The sequence below is a fragment of the Pristiophorus japonicus genome, chromosome 17, assembly GCF_044704955.1.
Source record: "Pristiophorus japonicus isolate sPriJap1 chromosome 17, sPriJap1.hap1, whole genome shotgun sequence".
NCBI classification, from domain to species: Eukaryota; Metazoa; Chordata; class Chondrichthyes; family Pristiophoridae; genus Pristiophorus; species Pristiophorus japonicus.
The window spans coordinates 82,370,435-82,394,069 of record NC_091993.1 but is presented as its reverse complement, the minus strand read 5'-3'; the positions used below and the strand labels follow the sequence as shown (position 1 = coordinate 82,394,069).

Genomic DNA, 23,635 nt, shown 5'->3' with positions numbered 1-23,635 from the left:
GCAGATAGACTCAAGGACCTTGGTCTATTTACTTCAGAGCAATGTAGACTTAGAGGTGACTTGATAGAGGTCTATAAAATAATTAAAGAGCTTGATAGCGGGCTTATTAATAGATTATTCCAGTTGAACAGATTAGAGGGGACCACGGGACGCGAATTTAAACTATGCAAGAGTAGGAATTGACTGGATGTTCGGTGGTTCTTCTTTTCCCAGAGAGTAGTGAGCCTCTGGAATACACTGCCAGCTGACCCTCTGCCTTCATCAGGAAGTTGGACCGGTTCATATGCAAGATAAGTGTCTTTATAGGTAATATTCGATTCACGTGATCTCCTGGACTGGTTTTGATCACCAGTGGAAGTAGCAGAGGAATTTTCCAGGAGTTTTTTTCCCCCCCTTATTGGCTCTAGGTTTTTTCTCTTTTTTTGCCTCTCCTAGAAGCTGGCGCCATGGGTGGGGGGGTGGCGGGGCGTTAGGTATGATGCTCTGGCCAAAATGGTGTAGGACAGGCTTTTATGGACCAGCCTGTCTTTTCCTGCCTGTCGATTCTGTATGTTCATAGATTTACTAATGCACACCCACACATTCCCAACATACATGACTAGCAGATAAGACTCCCCACTGTTAGTGTGCATTTCTGCCTTACCCTACTACCCTGTGCATTTTTCCTCCCTCTCTTCCCCAAGGCTCTAATTTCGTCACTGGCATGCAGTTTCACAGGCATCAGTTGTCCTCCAGTAGCTCACCAAAAGTGTCCATTATTCATGAGTCTCGACAGTGACTGTCAGACTATTCAACTGTGGATGACATCACAGTCAAACACAATCCTACCTTTACCTGCTATAGTTTATTGACTACCGGTCAGGTTGGGCAAGCCTGGACAAATTGACCTCTTCTGACAGAGCGATGCTGTAGCCAACAATAGCATCTCTACCATGGCGTGGTCATCAGCCAACTCGCCACAGGCTGAGATTGAACCTGGGAACTCCCTATTCAGTTGGGTTCAGAGGCAGATACTTTATTTCTAATCCATCAAGGTAGTGTCTTTTGCATTTTTTTAAACTTCCTTTTTATGCCCATTTTCTTTTTCTCTCTTACAAGAACCTCTTGCACCCTCTTCCAGCTGGGAGAGTAAGATTCAAAGTCTAATAACCTCATGGCGTATTTAGTTATTAAGCAATCAAACCACACTCAACACTAGCTGAAACACTTGTTGCTTCAAATTTAGTTAGCACATGTGATTTGGCAAAAGCATTGCAGAGTCTATTTACATGACTTCATATTCGAATGATAGATCACTTATACAAGGCCTATAAACACTTTCAATCTGTAGTGAGATCTCAGCAATAAGCCTTGGAGGACCATAAATTGTACATGTTCACTAGCAATAAATGATCACTTTACGTGCCACATAGAAATGTTAAAAAGGACTACAAAGGAAACGTGGTGCTGCACACCTCAATTGAGCTCAGGATGCCTAAATGCACTTGTTCTGTAGGTCAAATATATGTTCTCAGTGGTAATAACAACCTAAAATTGTATAAAAGGTCACATCATAGTGAATAATCAACTTCTAAGCCACTTACATTACAGGTTGCCTGATGCAGAACACTGAAGAATTTAATTAAATCTAACCATGTAATGTAATTCATGTGCAAAATCACATTGAAGCACAAGGTGAAAGACCACGTGCAGAAGTTGGACTTGTGCTGCTTCAGCTTCACACCTGCTGCAGTATAACTGCAGCTTTATAGTGAACATTCATGCATATGACAATACAAAGATGGGAGGAAAAGCAATGTGTGAAGAGGACACAAAAATCTGCAAAAGGCTAAGTGAGTGGGCAAAAATTTGGCAGATGGAGTATAATGTTGGAAAGTGTGAGGTCATGCACTTTGGCAGAAAAAAATCAAAAAGCAAGTTATTATTTAAATGGAGAAAGATTGTAAAGTGCCACAGTACAGCAGGACCTGGGGGTACTTGTGCATGAAACACAAAAGGTTAGTATGCAGGTACAGCAAGTGATCAGGAAGGCCAATGGTATCTTGGTCTTTATTGCAAAGGGGATGGAGTATAAAAGCGGCGGTCTTGCTACAGCTATTCAAGGTATTGGTGAGGCCACACCTGAAATACTGTGTGCAGTTTTGGTTTCCAATATTTACAAAAGGATATACTTGCTTTGGAAGCAGTTCAGAGAAAGTTTAGTAGGTTGATTCTGGGGATGAGAGGGTTGACTTATGAGGAAAGGTTGAGTAGGTTGGGCCTCTGCTCATTGGAATTCAGAAAAATGAGAGGTGATCTTATCGAAACGTATAAGATAATGAGGGGGCTTGACAAGGTGGATGCAGAGAGGATGTTTCCACTGATAGGGGAGACTAGAACTAGAGGGCATGATCTTAGAATAAGGGGCCGCCCATTTAAAACAGATGAGGAGGAATTTCTTCTCTGACGGTTATAAATCTGTGGAATTTGCTGCTTCAGAGAGCTGTGGAAGCTGGGACATTGAATAAATTTAAGACAGAAATACATTTTCTTGAACAATAAGGGGATAAGGGGTTATGGGGAGCGGGTGGGGAAGTGGAGCGGAGTCCATGATCAGATCAGCCATGATCTTATTGAATGGCGGAGCAGGCTCGAAGGGCCGTATGGTCTACTTCTGTTCCTATTTTTTATGTTCTTATGTATATTCTGGAGCTTACTGTGTGCCAAATCTATTTAGATTTCACTTTTCGCATGGTCGATTAGGTGCAGCAGTGTGTTGGTTTAGTAAATAAGAGAACATCCTGTCTAGTCCTACAGGACTACTGAGGAATTAATTCTTCTAATCTAAACAATTAGAAAGCATGTGCTCTGCTCTGGATAAAGTGATCCAACAGACTCGGACTGGCACACTGGTCTTATGCTGTGCAACACTTTCCATGTAAATTCCACTTGACGTTACACAAAAGATAATGGCAATTACATATCATAATGGAAATTTTTTATCAGATTTCAGCTCACTTCCATCTCAGATAAAAGGAAAAAAATTCAAAACTTAAGTCATATATTAATATTTGGCCATGTACTACAGGTACTACATTTAGCAATTTAATACAATGAGTTGCATAAATATTTTGACACTCAAGTATGCTGCAATAAATTATAATGCTAGTCTGAAATGCCTCTTCAGTGTCAGCTTTTGAAACAGTGTTTGTTTATTTCTGCTTAAACTACAGCAGGATTTCCCAGGTCAACAGTTTCAGGTCAATTTCACAAAGTCACAGTCCAATGATCTCTGTACACTCAAGCTTACGAAAGACCTTTGGAAAAGGAATATAATTTGAATTGCTGTGTGAATATAGCTTCTGGACTCAGTTCAAGAGCCATATAACATGCTGAAGTCGGATCGAGCTTCACATTTGACCTAGTCAGATACGATTTCAGCCACCAAAGCATTCATAAGGCTGGGACATAATGCTGAATGGAGCAGAACCCCCGTTTCCACTTTCTGCATAGTAGCCATTTGTATCAACACAAAAGAGCAACCTATAATGTAATTACTTCCACAAATCAGTAATACATATCCAATTATACAAGCACTGGCAGCAATTATTATACTTTTATCTCCCAAGCATGTTTCATTTACAGCAACCACTGAGTGAAACAATAGGTGTTTTTGTTCCAGTATAAATATGATTACACTGTCCACAGTTCCTGTAAAGGGACATTATTCATTCTGTTTACTTAGAATTTAATCCACTCTAGCAAAACTAATATCTTATCAACATTCTATAAATTAGAGACCTAGAACCTCTTGCAATGACCTCACTTCCATTTTCCTAGCATTCAAGATAAATGCATATTGAATAGCATTACATTATTTTTAATCCCTATAGTCTCTTTTTGAATACTCGTATGCTGATTTATATCACTACTGCAAAGGTCTTATTTAATCCTGAACACTTGAACATTGTGCGAAAGGATTCCCCTCTCAAAGTTCTTCTGGCTGCAGATGGTCTAACACAAATTGGCAAACTTTTTCTCTGTGGGAGCCAGGGTTCAAATTTATATCTCTGAAGAGAAAGTCCAATACCTGCCTGCTCCAAATGATCACGTTTGCATGTTATGCACTAATTGTACCATTTTGGGGCAAAAGGAAATGAAAACATTTTTCAGAGACAGGTCAGGAGGTGGGGGAATGGAGGAGGAAAGAGAAGCAATCAATGTAATTGCCATAAATATAGGTTTCGCTGTCTAGTGTTTGTATCACTCCATTATTTTTATTAAAGTATGGCAAGTATCAGTATTTTTAAACGATTTAAAGTAAAACGAGATTCTAATTCCATTTGGACTTTTATTCTGTTCCAGTCCAGCTTTTAGTAATTCACCTTATTGCAATGAATGGACTGTCAAAATGGCAGGTTTCCAAAGTCAAACATGCCTACACGCATTCAAATTACAGCTTCATACATATATTTAATGGATTCTCTGAATGAAGTGTTGCCCCACTCCCCATGCAACAATCTCTTATCTCCACTTTTTGATTGGTCGGTGCCTTTTCCAATTCCAGTGTATTTTAATTACACACAACTATATTAATAACTACATAACTATACTTGTAAACCATTGCTGTCTCAGCAAAACGCCAATTAATAAAAGTAACAATTTCATACATTTTTTGTGCAAATAGGGATTTTACAGGCATTATTCAATTTACCACATTTTAAGCTCAATTTCATATCAGTGGGATAAGTGTTTTGTTTGCATTCTAGCAAAAAAGTATTTGCCTTCCTATTTACCACAGCAAAAGCTCTACAATACACTGAGATCGAGAAAGTATAACGGTGGCACTTATGCTAACGCTTTAGCATCTGATGAATTGTAGGTGATGCTTATAGCACCCCTATCTCCACTTTCATAACACAATATCCTCCTTAACATTACATACATTATACATAATTAGAATAAGTACTCACAAGTAAAACTGTACCAAGGTTGTTTTAAGAAAAATAGTACCCCCACAACAGGAGAAGAAAATGGTCTCTATGTTCTGGGGTTATTTGCTTTCCTGGAAATACTATACCAAAAAACCCATTTAATTATAAAACTTTGTTACTCACTATACATATAAAGATTAGCAAACATCTGAATTGTCGTAACAACCATATGCATTCTAATCATTGTATAACCTTGGTTAAAAGTTTGTTGTTTCACAATATATTCTTCCATCAGCCCCCACAGATTCTAATATTACAAAGTTTGCAGCAAGTCCAATTCTCAGAACAAAATTACAACAAACTACATGGCAGCCCAGCATGTGACCCAGTATAAGTAGCTCAGAGGAATGCACAACAGATCAATGCCAACCTGCACAAAATCACTTGGGATGGCATAGTACTAAGTTTCCCAGTGCCGCCAATTTATGGAAAAATGTGAACTTTTAGGTTGTAGAATGCTATTGGTTAGCTTCGCAACCGTAGTTTTTCTAAAGTGCCATGCAGGACAGTAGGCATGAGTTTCTGCCTGAGATTCCCCACATTCCCAACTATGGTTGCTGTTATGCTATTCGCAGTAAGTTATAGAGCAACACTGGTAAATACCTCGAACAAGGCTACCCATCCTTCTACTGTCAGGGGAACAATACAAGTATCCAAAGAGGTGTAAAACAAGCTGCTACCCCAAGCCAGACGTACACACTCGATTCTCGTCTGGAGTTCAATTATAACCGCATCGGCTGCGATTCGGACCTCTCAAAGATAAAGCTCATTCCATAACAAGTGAGAGAAGTCCCAGCTGTCAGTGCACGGTATCCCAGAGTGAGCGGCACTCATGAAGCAGACCCCAGCAATAAGGGAAGGAGAGAGAGAGTGAAAAGGCTGCGGGTTGAAGGCGGTGCTGTGAAAGGACGGCTGACCTTTCCCCCTTGTCCCTCAGGCTCACACCTGGCCAGGCATCCCAGCTCCCCGCCACAAAGTGCCCGAGCGGGATGCTGGCAGCGGCAAACTTTCAGAGAGTTGGAAAGTTCTCCAGTGGCGAGGAAGCCGCCCAACAGCTGGAGCTTGGAGCAAGTAAGGCAAATCAGAGGGTGTGGAGGGGGTGAGAGACGTCAGGCCTTGTTTTTTCAGACCTCGCCTATGGGCCACTCACCCTCCCCTCCCACGCCCCGCTTTAGCTTCGACAGTAAACCCACCTCGCTCCTCCTCCCATCATCACCAACAATCCACCAGCAGCCCAACCTGCTGCGGTCCACAGACGCCACATTCCAAACTGGCAGCGCAAACCACCAATCAGACGCTCCCAATCTGCCCAGCCAGCCAATCACAGCGAGCCGGAGGCGGGACGTCCGGCGCCAGCTCCGGTGCTCGCGCAGCGTCAGCGCGGCTGTCCTGTGAGGCTTTTCAATCATCCTTCCTGCATTTTGTTCAATAAGAATCTATTTTTAAATCAAGAAGATTAAAAAAAAAACCTAATTGACGGGACTCACTCGCGTCATCTTACTCACTGAGGTGTAGCCGCCGGCTCCGAAACTCTCGCGCCCGTCGTTGCTCGCTCACTTTTAAAGCGGCTCAAAGTTCTCTCTCGCTCTCTCGCTGCCGTAATGTTTACGTGCGCGGCAGCCCAAGCGGTGACAGCGCCGCTGACGTCATGCGGCGTGACAACCTCGCGCGACTTTCCACGCGTCGTGACGTCACCCGAAGCGGGCGGCCCAAAGCCGGCACGGGGGGGGCGGGGCCCTGGTGTTACGTCACTGGCTGCGCGCGCCATGCCGCGCGATTACGTTCGCAAGAAAGCGCGGCAGTTTCAAATCGCTGAGTTACTCCCTGGGAACCTACTGCTGCGCTCCCACCCCCTGCCCCTGCTGTTTCTGATCTGTACTTTCCTTTCTCAAAATAGGGTGACTCTCCTTCGTTCATTGAGAATCATAGGACATATCAGCACAGTGGGAGGCCATTCGGCCCATCACACCTGTACAGGCTCTTAGAAAGAGTTCATCACTTAATCGATTACATAGGATATACCGCGGAGAAACAGGACATTAGCCCAACCAGTCCACGCCGCGTTTATGCTCCACTCGAGCTTCCTCCTGTCTTTCCTCAGCTAACACAATCATATGGTTATCTAGCCTCCCCTTACATGCATCTCTACTATTCGGCTTCAACCATTCTCTGTGGTAGCGAGTTCCACATTCTCACCAATCCCTAGGTAAAGAAGTCTCTTCTGAATTCCCTATTTGATTTCTTGGTGACTATCATATATTGATGGCCCCCACCTCCACCCCAAATTTGGTGTCATCCCCAAATTTAGAAATGATGATTTTGATTCCAAAGTCTAAATCATTAATATAAATTGTGAACAACATTGGTTCCAGCACTGATCCTTGTGGAACCCCACTTTCTACCTTCTGCCACTCAGAATATTTACCCTTTATCCCTCTGCTTTTGACTTGAAGCCATCCATTCTGCTACTTGTCCCGACTCTGCAATCTCTGACCTTGTTTATTAAAAAGAAATAAAGATTTGGTTTTATATAGCGCTTTTCATGATCTCCAGACGTCTCAAAGCCCTTTACAATCACTGTTGTAATGTACGAAACGCAGCAGCCAATTAGTCGATTATGTGGTGCCTTATCGAAGGCCTTTCGGAAATGTAGATAAATGACACGACTGCATTACCCTTGTCTACTCTCTGTTATCTCTTCAAAGAATTCAATGAGGTTGGTCAAGTAAGACTTTCCCTTTTGATATCCATGCTGACAATTCATTATATTTTTGGTTTCTAGATGTTCTTCCATTTTTTTCCTTTAGTATTTTTCCTACCACCGATGTTAAGCTGACTGGTCCTATGTTCGGAACGTGTTCTATCTCCCTTCTTAAATATAGGTATTACGTTAGCTATCCACCAACCCTCTGATACTACACCTTTTTCTAACGAATTCTTAAATATGTGTAATAGTCCTCTGCTATCGCTTCCGTAGATTCTTTTAAAATACTTAATTTCTGCTTTACCCCAAACTCTTTTAATTCTTTGTTTCTCTCTCCACAGATGCGGCCTGACCTGTTGAGTATTTCCAGCATTTTCTGTTTTTATTTCCTTATAATTCTTTTCTTTTATCTAATAGTTAAAGAAGAGGTACTTAAAAGGTTGACAGTCCTCAACGTAAAAAAGTCACCCGGTCCGAATGAGATGCATTCTAGGTTGCTGAGGGAAGTAAGGGTTGAAATTGCAGAGGCTCTGGCCACAATCATCCAGTCCTCCTTAAATACAGGGGTGGTGCCAAAGGACTGGAGGATTGCAAACGTTACACCTTGTTCAAAAAAGGGGAAAGGGATAAACCTGGCAACTGCAGGCCAGTCAGCTTAATGTTGGTGGTGGGGGAACTTTTAGAGACAATAATCTAGGACAAAATTAATTGGCATTTGGAAAAGTATGCGCTAATCCATGAAAGTCAGCACAAATTTTGTAAATCATGATTGAATTATTTGATAATGTAAGGAAGAATGTTGATGAGGGTAGTACGATTGATGTTATGTTGTGCATATGCAGAATTAAAGGAATAGTGACAGTGGATACGAAATTGGCTAAGGGACAAAAAGCAGAGAGTAGTGAGGAACAGTTCTTTTTTAAACTGGTGGGAAGTGTACAGTGGTATTCCCCGGGGATTAGGATTGGAACCACTGCTATTTTTGATGTATATTAATGACCCGGAATTGGGAATACAGGGCATAGTTTCAAAGTTTGCAAATGACACAAAACTCGGAAATGTAGTAAACAATGAGAGGATATTAACAGACTTCAGATGGATATAGACAGACTGGTGAAATGGGTAGACACATGGCAGACGTGTGAAGGGGTACTAAGGTGAATGATCAGCCATGATCTTATTGAATGGTGGTGCAGGCTCGAAGGGCCGAATGGCCTACTCCTGCACCTATTTTCTATGTTTTTATATCACCTTTTATAGGAAGAATGAGGAAGGCAATATGAACGAAATGGTACAATTTTAAAGGGGGTGCAGGAACAGAGAGACCTGGGGATGTATTTGAAGGCGGCAGGACAAGTTGGTAAGATTGTTAAAATGAATATGGGATCCTTGACTTTCATCAGTCAGTGGCTAAGTTGGTATCTCCATCGCCTCTGAGTCAGAAGGTTCAAGTCTCACTTGAGCGCAAAAATCTAGGCTGACACTCCAGTGCAGTATTGAAGGAGTACTGCACTGTCAGAGGTGCCGTCTTTCAGATGAGACGTTAAACCAAGGTTCTGTCTTCCCCCTCACATGACATTATTTCGAAGAAGAGCATTGGGAGTTATCTCCAGTGTCCTGGCCAATATTTATCCCTCAACCAACATCACTAATGCAAATTATCTGGTTATTATCACATTGCTGTTTGTGGGAGCTTGCTGTGTGCAAATTCCTACATTACAACAGTAACTACACTTCAAAAAGTACTTAATTGGCTGTAAAGTGCTTTGACACATCCAATGGTCCTGAAAGGCTCTATATAAATGCAAGTCTTTCTACTTTCTTCTTCCTTTATTAATAGAGGCATACAGTACAAAAGCAAGGAAGTTATGCTAAACTTTAATAAAACACTGGTTAGGCCTCAATGACGTTTTGCGTTCAATTCTGGACACTACACTTTAGGAAGACTGTCAATGCTTTAGAGAACGTGCAGAAGAGATTTACTAGAATGGTATCAGGGATGAGGGACTTCAGTTATGTGGAGAGATTCGAGAAGCTGGTGTTTGTTGTGTATGCAATAACTGTTAGACTGAGTACTGTTTAACTCCAAGAGGTATGATCTTTGCTCTGCTTTATCAAGGCCCAAAGTGACTAACATACAAAATGACTGGTCTTTTATACTTGGGCTGCACACACGTGACGCCATCTAGTGGCTAGTGATCCCAAAAGTACATTACATGACAATATCCCGCTCTGAGATATTAACGCAGTCTTTTACAAATTCAGACGGTCCGGTGTTTCACGCTCCCGGGTTGACCGTCTCAGTTCAACTCCAGCCTTGGGTGAGTGTACAGAGTCTGTTGTGGCTGGTGACTGGGTGGCTGACCTGGTGGGAGTGGCAATGGCCATGTCAGGGATTGAAAGTCCATTTTCATTGAACATGTCAGGGATTGAAAGTCCTGATTCACTGATGACCACTGAGTCCTCTGATGGTTGGTCGTCGATTGTTTCTTCCTCCAACTGTTCCGGTTCATCTGTGTGCCGCAGCTTTGTCTGATCCATATGTTTCCTGAATGTTTGCCCATTTTTGAGCTTGACAATAAATACTCTGTTGCCCTCCTTGCCTGATACGTCCTTACTACACAGTATAAATGCACACGAGGCCCATGCTTGAGAGAAGGTCAGTCTGTGACCTGTCCTTTATTCCTTAGCACTCAAGTGATGAAGGTGGGTGGAGCTTCCCCTTTTATACCTGAAGGTCCAGGTTAGGAGTGTCTCCCACCTAGTGGTCAGTGTTCTCATGGTGTACAACTTAGGTCAGTTTATACATGGGTTACAATGCTGGTTGAATACATGACATCACCTCCCCCCCCAAAGTCTTATTGGGATCACAGGTTGAGTCTCTCTGGTGGTGTACGCTCCCTTGTAGAGCGCCTGAGTTGGGGCTCCGGTTGTTGGGCGCTGGCCTGAGTGTCTGCTGTTTGCAGTGCCTCAGGCCTGTCCGGACTGCCCACAGTGACTGGGCTCTCCTCCCTTTGGTTCCGGTGTTCGGTCACCTGTGGTGGAGTGAACTCTATATCGTGTTCTTCCTCTGCTTCTTCTATGAGGTTGCTGAACCTCCTTTTTGTTTGATCCACATGTTTGCGGCAGATTTGTCCATTGGTAAGTTTAACTACCAGAATCCTATTTCCCTCTTTGGCAACCACAGTGCCTGCGAGCCATTTGGGCCCTGCAGCGTAGTTGAGGACAAAAACAGGATCATTTACATCAATACATCGCGCCCTCGCATTCCTGTCATGGTAGTGATATTGTGACTGGCGCCTGCTCTCGACAATTTCTTTCATGGTGGGGTATGTAAGGGATAATCGGGTTTTGAGCGTCCTTTTCATTAGTAGCTCTGTGGGTGGAACCCCTGTGAGCGAGTGTGGTCGGGATCTATAGGCCAACAGGAGGCGTGATAAGCGGCTTTGTAGGGAACCCCCTTGGAATCTGAGCATCCCCTGTTTGATTATCTGCACTGCTCGTTCTGCCTGGCCGTTTGAGGCCGGCTTGAACGGTGCCGTTCTAACATGGTTAATTCCATTGCCTGCCATGAAGTCCTGGAATTCAGTGCTTGTGAAGCACGGGCCATTGTCGCTCACCAAGATGTCCGGTATACCGTGGGCGGCGAACATTGCCCGTAGACTTTCTACCGTGGCAGAAGATGTGCTTGAATTAAAAATGTCACACTCAATCCATTTGGAGTAGGCATCTACTACAACCAAAAACATTTTCCCCATCAAAGGACCTGCGTAGTCCACATGGATGCGTGACCAAGGCTTGGCGGGCCATGGCCAGGGGCTAAGGGGGGGCTTCCCTGGGCGCATGGCCCAGCTGGGCACACGTGTTGCACCTGCGAACACAAAGTTCCAGGTCTGCTTCTATCCCTGGCCACCAAACGTGTGACCTGGCAATTGCCTTCATCGGCACAATGACCGGGTGCCCATTGTGGAGTTCTCTGATGAACACCTCTCTGCCCATCTGGGGCATGACTACGCGGTTTCCCCACAGTAGGCAATCGGCCTGAATCGAGAGTTCATCCTTGCGCCTGTGAAATGGTTTAAATTTCTCAGGGCATGCCCTGTACGTGGCTGCCCAGTCCCCATTCAGGACACATTTCTTGACTAGAGACAATAGCAGGTCTCTATTTGTCCAGACTTTAATCTGGCGGGCTGTCACGGGTGAGCCTTCGCTTCCGAAAGCTTCAACAGCCATGACCATCTCAGCACCATGCTCGGTAGCCCCCTCAGTGGTGGCTAGTGGGAGCCTGCTGAGTGCATCGGCGCAGTTTTCGGTGCCCGGTCTGTGCCGAATTGCGTAGTCATAGGCAGCTAACGTGAGTGCCCACCTCTGTATGCGGGCCGATGCGTTTGCATTTATGGCTTTGTTGTTGGCCAAAAGGGACGTTAGGGGTTTGTGATCTGTCTCCAGCTCAAATTTCCTGCCAAACAGGTACTGGTGCATTTTCTTTACCGCATATACACATGCGAGCGCTTCCTTTTCTACCATCCCGTAGCCCCTTTCTGCCTGGGACAGACTCCTGGAGGCATAAGCTACCGGCTGTAACTGACCCTTGGCATTGACATGCTGCAACACACACCCGACACCATAGGACGACGCATCGCACGTTAACACAAGTTTCTTACATGGGTCATATAGTATTAACAGATTGTTGGAACATAACAAATTGCGTGCTCTATTAAAAGCCCTTTCCTGGCTGTCACCCCAGACCCATTCGCGACCTTTGCGTAGGAGCACGTGTAGCAGCTCTAGCAGCGTGCTCAATTTGGGAAGAAAGTTACCAAAATAGTTCAGGAGCCCCAGGAACGAACGCAGCTCCGTCGTGTTACGGGGTCTGGGTGCTCTCTGGATCACTTCCGTCTTGGATGCAGTAGGGCTGATCCCGTCTGCTGCTACCCTCATCCCCAGGAATTCTACTTCTGGAGCTAGGAAGACGCACTTCGCCTTTTTCAGTCGCAGACCTACCCGGTCCAGTCTGCGTAGCACCTCCTCCAGGTTGTGGAGGTGTTCTTCAGTATCGTAACCCGTAATGAGGATGTCGTCCTGAAAAACCACCGTCCCTGGAATCGACTTGAGGAGGCTTTCCACATTTCATTGGAAGATCGCGGCGGCCGAGCGAATCCCGAATGGACATCTGTTGTACTCAAACAACCCCTCATGTGTCGTTATGGTGGTCAGCTTCTTCGACTCACTCGCCAGCTCCTGGGTCATGTAAGCTGAGGTCAGGTCCAATTTTGAAAAAAGCTTGCCACCGGATAGCGTCGCAAAGAGGTCCTCCGCTCTCGGTAGCGGGTACTGGTCTTGGAGTGACACCCGATTGATGGTGGCCTTGTAATCGCCACATATCCTGACTGACCCATCCGCCTTGAGCACAATCGGGCTCGCCCAGTCACTGAATTCGACTGGCGAGATGATTCCTTCTCTCAACAGGCGGTCCAATTCGCCTTCTATCTTTTCCTGCATCACGTACGGCACCGCTCTGGCCTTGTGGTGTACTGGTCTGGCGTCCGGGTTTATGTGAATCACTACCTTGGCCCCCATGAAAGTGCCAATGCCGGGTTGAAATAATGAGTCAAATTTGTCCAGGACCTGTGAGCATGATACTCGCTCCACAGAGGAAATTGCATTGACATCGCCCCATTTCCAGTTCATGACAGCAAGCCAACTCCTCCCCAGTAGTGCGGGACCGTCCCCTGGGACAATCCAGAGTGGCAACCTGTTCTCCGAATCTTTGTGGGTCATGACTACCGTGGCGCTGCCTAGCACCGGAATGATCTGCTTTGTGTAAGTCCGTAGCTGTGCGTCAATCGGCGATAATTTTGGCCTCCTGGCCTTGGATTCCCACAACTTTTCGAACTGTTTTATACCCATCAGGGACTGGCTGGCACCCGTGTCTAACTCCATTGATACTGGGATGCCATTGAGGAGCACTTTCATCATTATCGGTGGCGTCCTGGCGTAAGAACTGTATACGTGTTCTACATGAACTCGCTGATGCCTGAGGGCTCTGCGACCACTGTTGCGCATGGACATGTTTAGTCTTTGCAGTTGTTTCTATGTTGTGTTGTGTTAACGGAACACGAAACAGTTTTAATGAAAAACTATTTTATTGAAAAATTAACGTCACTGTAATAAAATATTTGTTGTATCAAACTATACTTTTTAATATGACTCTTGGAGATCACTTAAAAACTTTAAGATCACTTATAAACGTGTAAAGTTACAAAAGTTACAAAACAATTGCAACGTGAAAAATCTTACACTCTTAAGATCACTTAAACTTCAAGATCACTTTTTAGATGCTAAATTAAATAAGTTACAGAATGTGAGAGCATTTACACTATAAGATCACTTGAAAACCCTGAGATCACTTATAAGTTGTAAAGTTACAAAACTTACAAAACAGTTTCAATGTGAAAAATCTTACACTCTGAAGAACATTTAAATTTCAGGATCACTTTTTAGGTGCAAAATTAAATAAGATACAAAAAAATGTGAGAGCATTTACAGTATAAGATCACTTAAAAACCATAAGATCACTTATAAGTTGTAAAGTTACAAAACTTACAAAACAATTTCAATTTGAAAAACGCTACTACAGCTACATCAAGAACAAGAACAAAAGGAGCAAAGAAAGGCTGCAATCATGTCTCATCCGTATCTCAGTGAATGTTCACTTCCTCATGGGGGTGTCATTTGATTGGCCGGGCTGTGTGCCCTTATTGCAGCAGCTACCTCAACCAGGCCCTCCCTGACGGCCTGTGCCGTCATTTGCATGCCCTCCCTGACCGCCTGTGCCGTCGATTGCACTTCCTCGGACATTCCCTCCCTAAGTTCCCGTGTCATTACTGCTATTTCTCCCGTCAGGACCGTCAACTCTTCACCCACTGCACTGACATCACCAATGAGTGATCGGGTAAGCTCATTGGTCTCCATACCCAATGCCACAACCTGAGCCGCATCTGTTGCACGCTGCATCTCAGGAGAGCGTGTCTCCAAATCTCCTCCTCTGCCTGGGTCTGCCTCGTGGCACCACTACACTGGGAGGCGCGGGCACGGACGGTGGGACGCTCGGTGTTGCAAGCGGCACCACTACACAGGGAGGCGCTGGCTGGGACTGTGGGACGCTCTGTGTTCCAGACGGCAGAACTAGAGGGAGAGGCTCAGGCTGGAACGGTGGGATGCTCTGTGTTCCAGACGGCAGAACTGGAGGGAGAGGCTCGGGCTGGAACGGTGGGATGCTCTGTGTTGCAGACGGCAGAACTAGAGGGAGAGGCTCGGGCTGGAACGGTAGGACGCTCTGTGTTGCAGACGGCAGTACTAGAGAGAGAGGCTCGGGCTGGGATGGTGGGGCGCTCGGTGTTCCAGACGACAGCACTCGAGTGCAAGCCATGGGCTGGGATGTTGGACGAATGGGTGTAAACTGCTCCATGATATCAGCAGCAGCACTGGGACCCGCAGCGTCGGAATCAAAACCATAATAGGTGGAACCAGAACCTATGCGAGAACGAGGCGCAGGCTCGGACAGTAGTGCACTGACAGTAGAATGCTGCATTATACCAGCAGCACCACTGGGACCCGCAACATCGCAAAATACAGCAGAACAGTCAAATGTTTAACAGCAAGGGAGGGGGCCGGATGGGTGGCATGAGTACTCTCACACATAGCAGGTTAGGCAGCAGGTTGATTTAAAGAGCCACGATGCATTTTCAGGACTAACCCTCTTCCTCGCGTGCGGGCCCAGCTTGTGCTGTACTGATTGCTTTTCTCCATGTATGACTCATCATAGCAGCTACCCTCTGTTCCAAGGGTGTCAGTGGATGCAGATTGGGCACGCCTCCTCCTGTCCGAGTTGCCTCCCTTTTGTTGTGGGCCAATTTCTTCTGCAAAGAGTAAAATATAACTTTTTACAGAGTGCGTCAGTCTGCAAGATGGGTCATACAGATAGCCAGGTTACAATTACGATTAAATTAAAAATGGGAAATATTACTTACACTAACTACTTGACCAAGGTCGTGCCATTTCTTTTTACACTGGCTTCCAGATCTCATGGTATGCACCACTGCGCTGTAATCTTCTGCAACTTGGTTCCACCGTTTCTTCATTTCTTTTGGTGGCGCTTTTATGCGAGCTCTGTTGCTGGTATCTAGCTCCTGCCATCTCTGCTCAATTACGTTGACTAATATCTCTACTTCCTCATGCAAGAAATTCTTTGTTCTTGGTGGACGTTGATCCATTGCAAAGTTGAATTGGCACTCTTATTTCTCAAAACACACAGTGCTTAATTTGCATGCACCAATGCAGCACCTGTTCTGCAAGTTTAGCAGTGAAAAGCTGAACTCACTGATTTCAGCAGGTGATTTATTCAACAGTGCTGCTAAAAGCACTCCCTCACACACAAAAATATCACAAAAATTAAATTACAAGCCTTTCCAGGGGTCCAAGAGACAAATCTTCACTTTTTCTCCAGTCCCTTTAAAAATGGCCAAGTGCCAATGTTTGTTTCACACTGCGCGTGCGCGCACGCACCAACGCGCATGCGCAGGGTTGCCGGCATGACGTTGGCTCATTTGAATTAGACCCGCACCCCCACTGCTTAGAGAATCGGCGCGAGTGTCTGGCTCTGCCCCCCCGCTGTGATGTGCGCGCCGCGCCAAGCTGAGTTCGAGCTCCGGTACGAAGAACAGGCGTCCAGCTCGGGCTGCGCCGTTTTCGGCGCGGCCCGAAACTTGGGGCCATAGAAAATAGGTGCAGGAGTAGGCCATTTGGCTCTTCAAGCCTGCACCATCATTCAATGAGTTCATGGCTGAACATGCAACTTCAGTACCCCATTCCTGCTTTCTCGCCATACCCCTTGATCCCCCTAGTAGTAAGGACTACATCTAACTCCTTTTTGAATATATTTAGTGAATTGGCCTCAACAACTTTCTGTGGTAGAGAATTCCACAGGTTCACCACTCTCTGGGTGAAGAAGTTCCTCCGCATCTCGGTCCTAAATGGCTTACCCCTTATCCTTAGACTGTGACCCCTAGTTCTGGACTTTCCCAACATTGGGACATTCTTCCTGCATCTAACCTGTCTAAACCCATCAGAATTTTAAACGTTTCTATGAGATCCTCTCTCATTCTTCTAAACATTGTGTGAGGCCCCTTGGGGAAGAGTGACCATAATATGGTGGAATTCTGCATTAGGATGGAGAATGAAACAGTAATTTCAGAGACCATGGTCCAGAACTTAAAGAAGGGTAACTTTGAAGGTATGAGGCGTGAATTGGCTAGGATAGATTGGCGAATGATACTTAGGGGGTTGACTGTGGATGGGCAATGGCAGACATTTAGAGACCGCATGGATGAAGTACAACAATTGTACATTCCTGTCTGGCGTAAAAATAAAAAGGGGAAGGTGGCTCAACCGTGGCTATCTAGGGAAATCAGGGATAGTATTAAAGCCAAGGAAGTGGCATACAAATTGGCCAGAAATAGCAGCGAACCTGGGGACTGGGAGAAATTTAGAACTCAGCAGAGGAGGACAAAGGGTTTGATTAGGACAGGGAAAATGGAGTACGAGAAGAAGCTTGCAGGGAACATTAAGGCGGATTGCAAAAGTTTCTATAGGTATGTAAAGAGAAAAAGGTTGGTGAAGACAAACGTAGGTCCCCTGCAGTCAGAATCAGGGGAAGTCATAACGGGGAACAAAGAAATGGCGGATCAATTGAACAAGTACTTTGGTTCGGTATTCACTAAGGAGGATACAAACAACCTTCCGGATATAAAAGGGGTCAGAGGGTCTAGTAAGGAAGAGGAACTGAGGGAAATCTTTATTAGTCGGGAAATTGTGTTGGGGAAATTGATGGGATTGAAGGCCGATAAATCCCCAGGGCCTGATGGCCTGCATCCTAGAGTACTTAAGGAGGTGGCCTTGGAAATAGCGGATGCATTGACAGTCATTTTCCAACATTCCATTGACTCTGGATCAGTTCCTATCGAGTGGAGGGTAGCCAATGTAACCCCACTTTTTAAAAAAGGAGGGAGAGAGAAAACAGGGAATTATAGACCGGTCAGCCTGACCTCAGTAGTGGGTAAAATGATGGAATCAATTATTAAGGATGTCATAGCAGTGCATCTGGAAAATGGTGACATGATAGGTCGAAGTCAGCATGGATTTGTGAAAGGGAAATCATGCTTGACAAATCTTCTGGAATTTTTTGAGGATGTTTCCAGTAAAGTGGACAAAGGAGAACCAGTTGATGTGGTATATTTGGACTTTCAGAAGGCTTTCGACAAGGTCCCACACAAGAGATTAATGTGCAAAGTTAAAGCACATGGGATTGGGGGTAGTGTGCTGACGTGGATTGAGAACTGGTTGTCAGACAGGAAGCAAAGAGTAGGAGTAAACGGGTACTTTTCAGAATGGCAGGCAGTGACTAGTGGAGTGCCGCAAGGTTCTGTGCTGGGGCCCCAGCTGTTTACATTGTACATTAATGATTTAGACGAGGGGATTAAATGCAGTATCTCCAAATTTGCGGATGATACTAAGTTGGGTGGCAGTGTGAGCTGCGAGGAGGATGCTATTAGGCTGCAGAGTGACTTGGATAGGTTAGGTGAGTGGGCAAATGCATGGCAGATGAAGTATAATGTGGATAAATGTGAGGTTATCCACTTTGGTGGTAAAAACAGAGAGACAGACTATTATCTGAATGGTGACAGATTAGGAAAAGGGAAGGTGCAACGAGACCTGGGTGTCATGGTACATCAGTCATTGAAGGTTGGCATGCAGGTACAGCAGGCGGTTAAGAAAGCAAATGGCATGTTGGCCTTCATAGCGAGGGGATTTGAATACAGGGGCAGGGAGGTGTTGCTACAGTTGTACAGGGCCTTGGTGAGGCCACACCTGGAGTATTGTGTACAGTTTTGGTCTCCTAACTTGAGGAAGGACATTCTTGCTATTGAGGGAGTGCAGCGAAGGTTCACCAGACTGATTCCCGGGATGGCGGGACTGACCTATCAAGAAAGATTGGATCAATTGGGCTTGTATTCACTGGAGTTCAGAAGAATGAGAGGGGACCTCATAGAAACGTTTAAAATTCTGACGGGTTTAGACAGGTTAGATGCAGAAAGAATGTTCCCAATGTTGGGGAGGTCCAGAACCAGGGGTCACAGTCTGAGGATAAGGGGTAAGCCATTTAGGACCGAGATGAGGAGAAACTTCTTCACCCAGAGAGTGGTGAACCTGTGGAATTCTCTACCACAGAAAGTAGTTGAGGCCAATTCACTAAATATATTCAAAAGGGAGTTAGATGAAGTCCTTACTACTCGGGGGATCAAGGGTTATGGCGAGAAAGCAGGAAGGGGGTACTGAAGTTTCATGTTCAGCCATGAACTCATTGAATGGCGGTGCAGGCTAGAAGGGCTGAATGGCCTGCTCCTGCACCTATTTTCTATGTTTCTATGTTTCTATGTAACTCCAGTGAATACAAGCCCAGTTGATCCAGTCTTTCTTGATATGTCAGTCCCCCCCATCCTGAGAATCAGTCTGGTGAACCTTCACTGCACTCCCTCAATAGCAAGAATGTCTTTCCTCAGATTAGGAGACCAAAACCAAACACAATATTCCAGGTGAGGCCTCACCAAGGCCCTATACAACTGCAGTAAGACCTCCATGCTCTTGTACTCGAATCCCCTAGCTATGAAGACCAACATACCATTTGCCTTCTTCACCGCTTGCTGTACATGCATGCCAACTTTCAATGACTGATGTATCATGACATCCAGGTCTCGTTGCACCTCCCCTTTTCCTAATCTGCCATCATTCAGATAATATTCTGCCTTCATGTTTTTGCCACCAAAGTGGATAACCTCACATTTATCCTCATTATACTGCATCTGCCATGCATTTGCCCACTCACCTAACCTGTCCAAGTCACCCTGCAGCCTCTTAGCATCCTCCTCACAGCTCAAACCACCACCCAGCTTAGTGTTATCTGCAAACTTGGAGATATTACAATCAATTCCTTCATCTAAATCATTGATGTATATTATAAATAGCTGGGGTCCCAGCACTGAACCCTGTGGCACCCCACTCGTCACTGCCTGCCATTCTGAAAAGGACCCGTTTATCCCGACTCTCTGCTTCCTGTCTGCCAACCAGTTCTCTATCCACATCAATACATTACCCCCAGTACCATGTGCTTTAATTTTGAACACCAATCTCTTGTGTGGGACCTTGTCAAAAGCCTTTTGAAAGTCCAAATACACCACATCCACTGCTTCTCCCTTGTCCACTCTACTAGTTACATCCTCAAAAAATTCTAGAAGATTTGTCAAGCATGATTTCCCTTTCATAAATCCATGCTGACTTGGATCGATCCTGTCACTGCTCTCCAAATGCGCTTCTATTTCATCCTTAATGATTGATTCCAACATTTTCCCCACCATCGATGTCAGGCTAACTGGTCTATAATTACCCATTTTCTCTCTCCCTCCTTTTTTAAAAGTGGTGTTACATTAGCAACCTTCCAGTCCATAGGAACTGATCCAGAGTCGACAGACTGTTGGAAAATTATCACTAATGCATCCACTATTTCTAGGGCCACTTCCTTAAGTACTCTGGGATGTAGACTATCAGGCCCTGGGGATTTATCGGCCTTCAATCCCGTCAATTTCCCTAACACAATTTCCCGCATAATAAGGATATCCTTCAGTTCCTCCTTCTCACTAGACCCTCGGTCCCCTAGTACATCTGGAAGGTTATTTGTGTCTTCCTTTGTGAAGACAGAACCAAAGTATGTGTTCAATTGGTCTGCCATTTCTTTGTTCCCATTATAAATTCACCCGAATCCAATTGCAAGGGACCTATGTTTGTCTTCACTAATCTTTTTATCTTCACATATTTATAGAAGCTTTTGCAGTCAGTTTTTATGTTTCCGGCAAGCTTCCTCTCATACTCTATTTTCCCCCTCTTAATTAAACCCTTTGTCCTCCTCAGCTGAATTTTAAAATTCTCCCAGTCCTCCGGTTTGCTGCTTTTTCTAGCTAATTTGTATGCCTCTTCCTTGAAATTAATACTACACTTAATTTCCTTTGTTAGCCACAGTTGAGCCACCTTCCCCGTTTTAATTTTACTCCAGACAGGGATGTACAATTGCTGAAGTTCGTCCATATGATCTTTAAAGGTTTGCCATTGCCTATCCACCGGCAACCCTTTAAGTATCATTTGCCAGTCTAATCTAGCCAATTCGCACCTCATACCATCAAAGTTACCTTTCCTTAAGTTCAGGACCCTAGTTTCTGAATTAACTTTGTCACTCTGCATCTTAATGAGGAATTCTACCATATTATGGTCATTCTTCCCCAAGGGGCCTCGCACAACAAGATTGCTAATTAGTTCCTTCTCATTACACATCACCCAGTCTAGGATGGCCAGCTCTCTGGTTGGTTCCTAGACATATTGGTCTAGAAAACCATCCCTAATACACTCCAGGAAATCCTCCTCCACTGCATTGCTGCCAGTTAGGTTAGCCCAATCAATAATTAGATTAAAGTCGTCCATGATTACTGCTGTACCTTTATTGCACACATCCCATATTTCTTGTTTGATGCTGTCCCCAACCTCCCGACTACTATTTGGTGGCCTGTACACAACTCCCACTAGCGTTTTCTGCCCTTTGGTATTCCGTAGCTCCACCCATACCGATTCCACATCATCCAAGCTAATGTCCTTCCTTACAATTGTATTAATTTCCTCTTTAACCAGCAACACCACCCCACCTCCTTTTCCTTTCTGTCTGTACTTGCTAAATGCTGAATATCCTTGTATGTTGAGTTCCCAGCCTTGGTCACCCTGGAGCCATGTCTCCGTGATGCCAATCACATCGTATCCGTTAACTGCTATCTGCGCAGTTAAGTCATCCACCTTATTCCGAATACTCCTCGCATTGAGGCACACAGCCTTCAGGCTTGTCTTTTTAACACACTTTGACTCTTTAGAATTTTGCTGTAAAGTGGCCCTTTTTGTCTTTTGGCTTGGGTATCTCTGCCCTCCACTTTTACTATTCTCCTTTCTAGCGTTTGCTTCTGTCTCCATTTTATTTCCCTCTGTCTCCCTGCATAGGTTCCCATCCCCCTGCCATATTAGTTTAACTCCTCCCAAACAGCATGAGCAAACACTCCCCCTAGGGCATTGGTTCCGGTCCTGCCCAGGTGCAGACCATTCGGTTTGTACTGGTCCCACTTCCCCCGAACCGGTTCCAATGCCCCAGGAATTTGAATCTCTCCCTTCTGCACCACTGCTCAAGCCACGTATTCATCTGAGTTATCCTGAAATTCCTACTCTGACTAGCACGTGGCACTGGTAGCAATCAGATTGCTACCTTTGAGGTCCTGCTTTTTAATTTAACTCCTAGCTCCCTAAATTCGTCTCGTAGGACCTCATCCCGTTTTTTTACCTATATCGTTGGTACCTATATGTACCACGACAACTGGCTGTTCACCCTCCTCTTTCAGAATGTCCTGCACCCGCTCCGAGACATCTTGACCCTTGCACCAGGGAGACAACATACCATCCTGGAGTCTCGGTTGCGGCCACAGCAACGCCTGTCTACTCCCCTTACAATTGAATCCCCTATCACTATAGCTCTCACACTCTTTTTCCTGCCCTCCTGTGCAGCAGAGCTACCCACAGTGCCATGGACTTGGCTGCTGCTGCTCTCCCCTGATAAGTCAGCCCCCTCAACAGTACCCAAAGCGGTGTATCTGTTTTGCAAGGGGATGACCGCAGGGGACCCCTGCACTACCTTCCTTGCACAGCTCTTCCTGTTGGTCTTCCATTCCCTATCTGGCTGTGTACCCTTCTCCTGCGGTAAGACCAACTCACTAAACATGCTATTCACGTCATTCTCAGCATCGTGGATGCTCCAGAGTTCATCCACCCGCAGCTCCAGTTTCGCAATGCGGTCCGTCAGGAGCTGGAGACGGATACACTTCCCGCACACATAGTCGTCAGGGACACCGGAAGCGTCCCTGACTTCCTACATAGTACAGGAGGAGCATAACACGTGTCCGAGCTCTCCTGCCATTGACTTAACACTTAGACAAACTTAATCTGGCAACAACAATGCTAAAGGTTACTTACTGATATAGAAAAGAAAAAAGAAAAGCTACTCACCAATCACCAGCCAATCACTTACCCCCTTGGCTGTGACATCACTTTTCGATTTCTTTCTACTTCTTTTTGCCTTTCCTTCCTGATGCAGCTGCACTGGCTGGCCTCTCCGTATCCCCGGACTCGCGCTGCTCCGAGCTCCCATCTCCTCGACTGACTGCTCGAACTGCTCGACTCCCGCTGATCTTTAAAGGCCTCTCCGACAACCCCGGACTCGCGCTGCTCCGAGCTCCCGCCTCCTTGACTGAACCTCTTCCAGGTTGTTCAGATGTTCCTCGGAGTCACAACCTGTGATCAGGATGTCATCTTGGAACATGGCGGTTCTGGGAACAGACTTCAGTAGACTCTCCATGTTCCTCTTAAATATTGCTGCAGCCGAGCGAATTCCAAAAGGGCACCTGTGATAAATAAACAGTCCTTTATGCGTGTTAATGCACATAAGTCTCTTCGATGTCTCGACCAGCTCCTGTGTCATGTAGGCCGACGTCAAGTCCAGTTTGGGGAACGACTTCCCCCCGGCTAGCGTTGCAAACAAGTCATCGGCCTTCGGTAACGGGTACTAATCCTGTTTCAAAACCCTGTTAATCGTAACCTTGTAGTCTCCACAGATTCTAACTGTGCATCACTTTTCAGCAGGATCAATGGGGCTGGCCCATTCATTAAATTCAACCAGTGATATGATCCCTTCACACTGGAGTCTGTCCAGTTCAATTTCGACCTTCTCCCTCATCATATACGGAACTGTCCGAGCTTTATGATG

The 23,635-nt window shown here is 45.3% G+C and overlaps 1 protein-coding gene across 3 annotated transcripts in view; it reads right to left on the bottom strand.

The window, feature by feature from the left end:
• Positions 1–6,613, bottom strand: part of LOC139227829 (peroxisome proliferator-activated receptor delta-like) — a 75,033-nt gene extending 68,420 nt beyond the window's left edge. The window contains exon 1 of one of the 3 annotated variants that reach the window (XM_070858900.1): positions 6,461–6,613. The gene's annotated coding sequence lies outside the window, so the exon portion shown is untranslated. Of the gene's footprint in view, positions 1–5,576; positions 6,004–6,460 lie in introns of those variants that run through there. The other 2 variants (XM_070858899.1, XM_070858901.1) reach the window with 2 other exon arrangements.
• Positions 6,614–23,635: the final 17,022 nt, after the last annotated feature.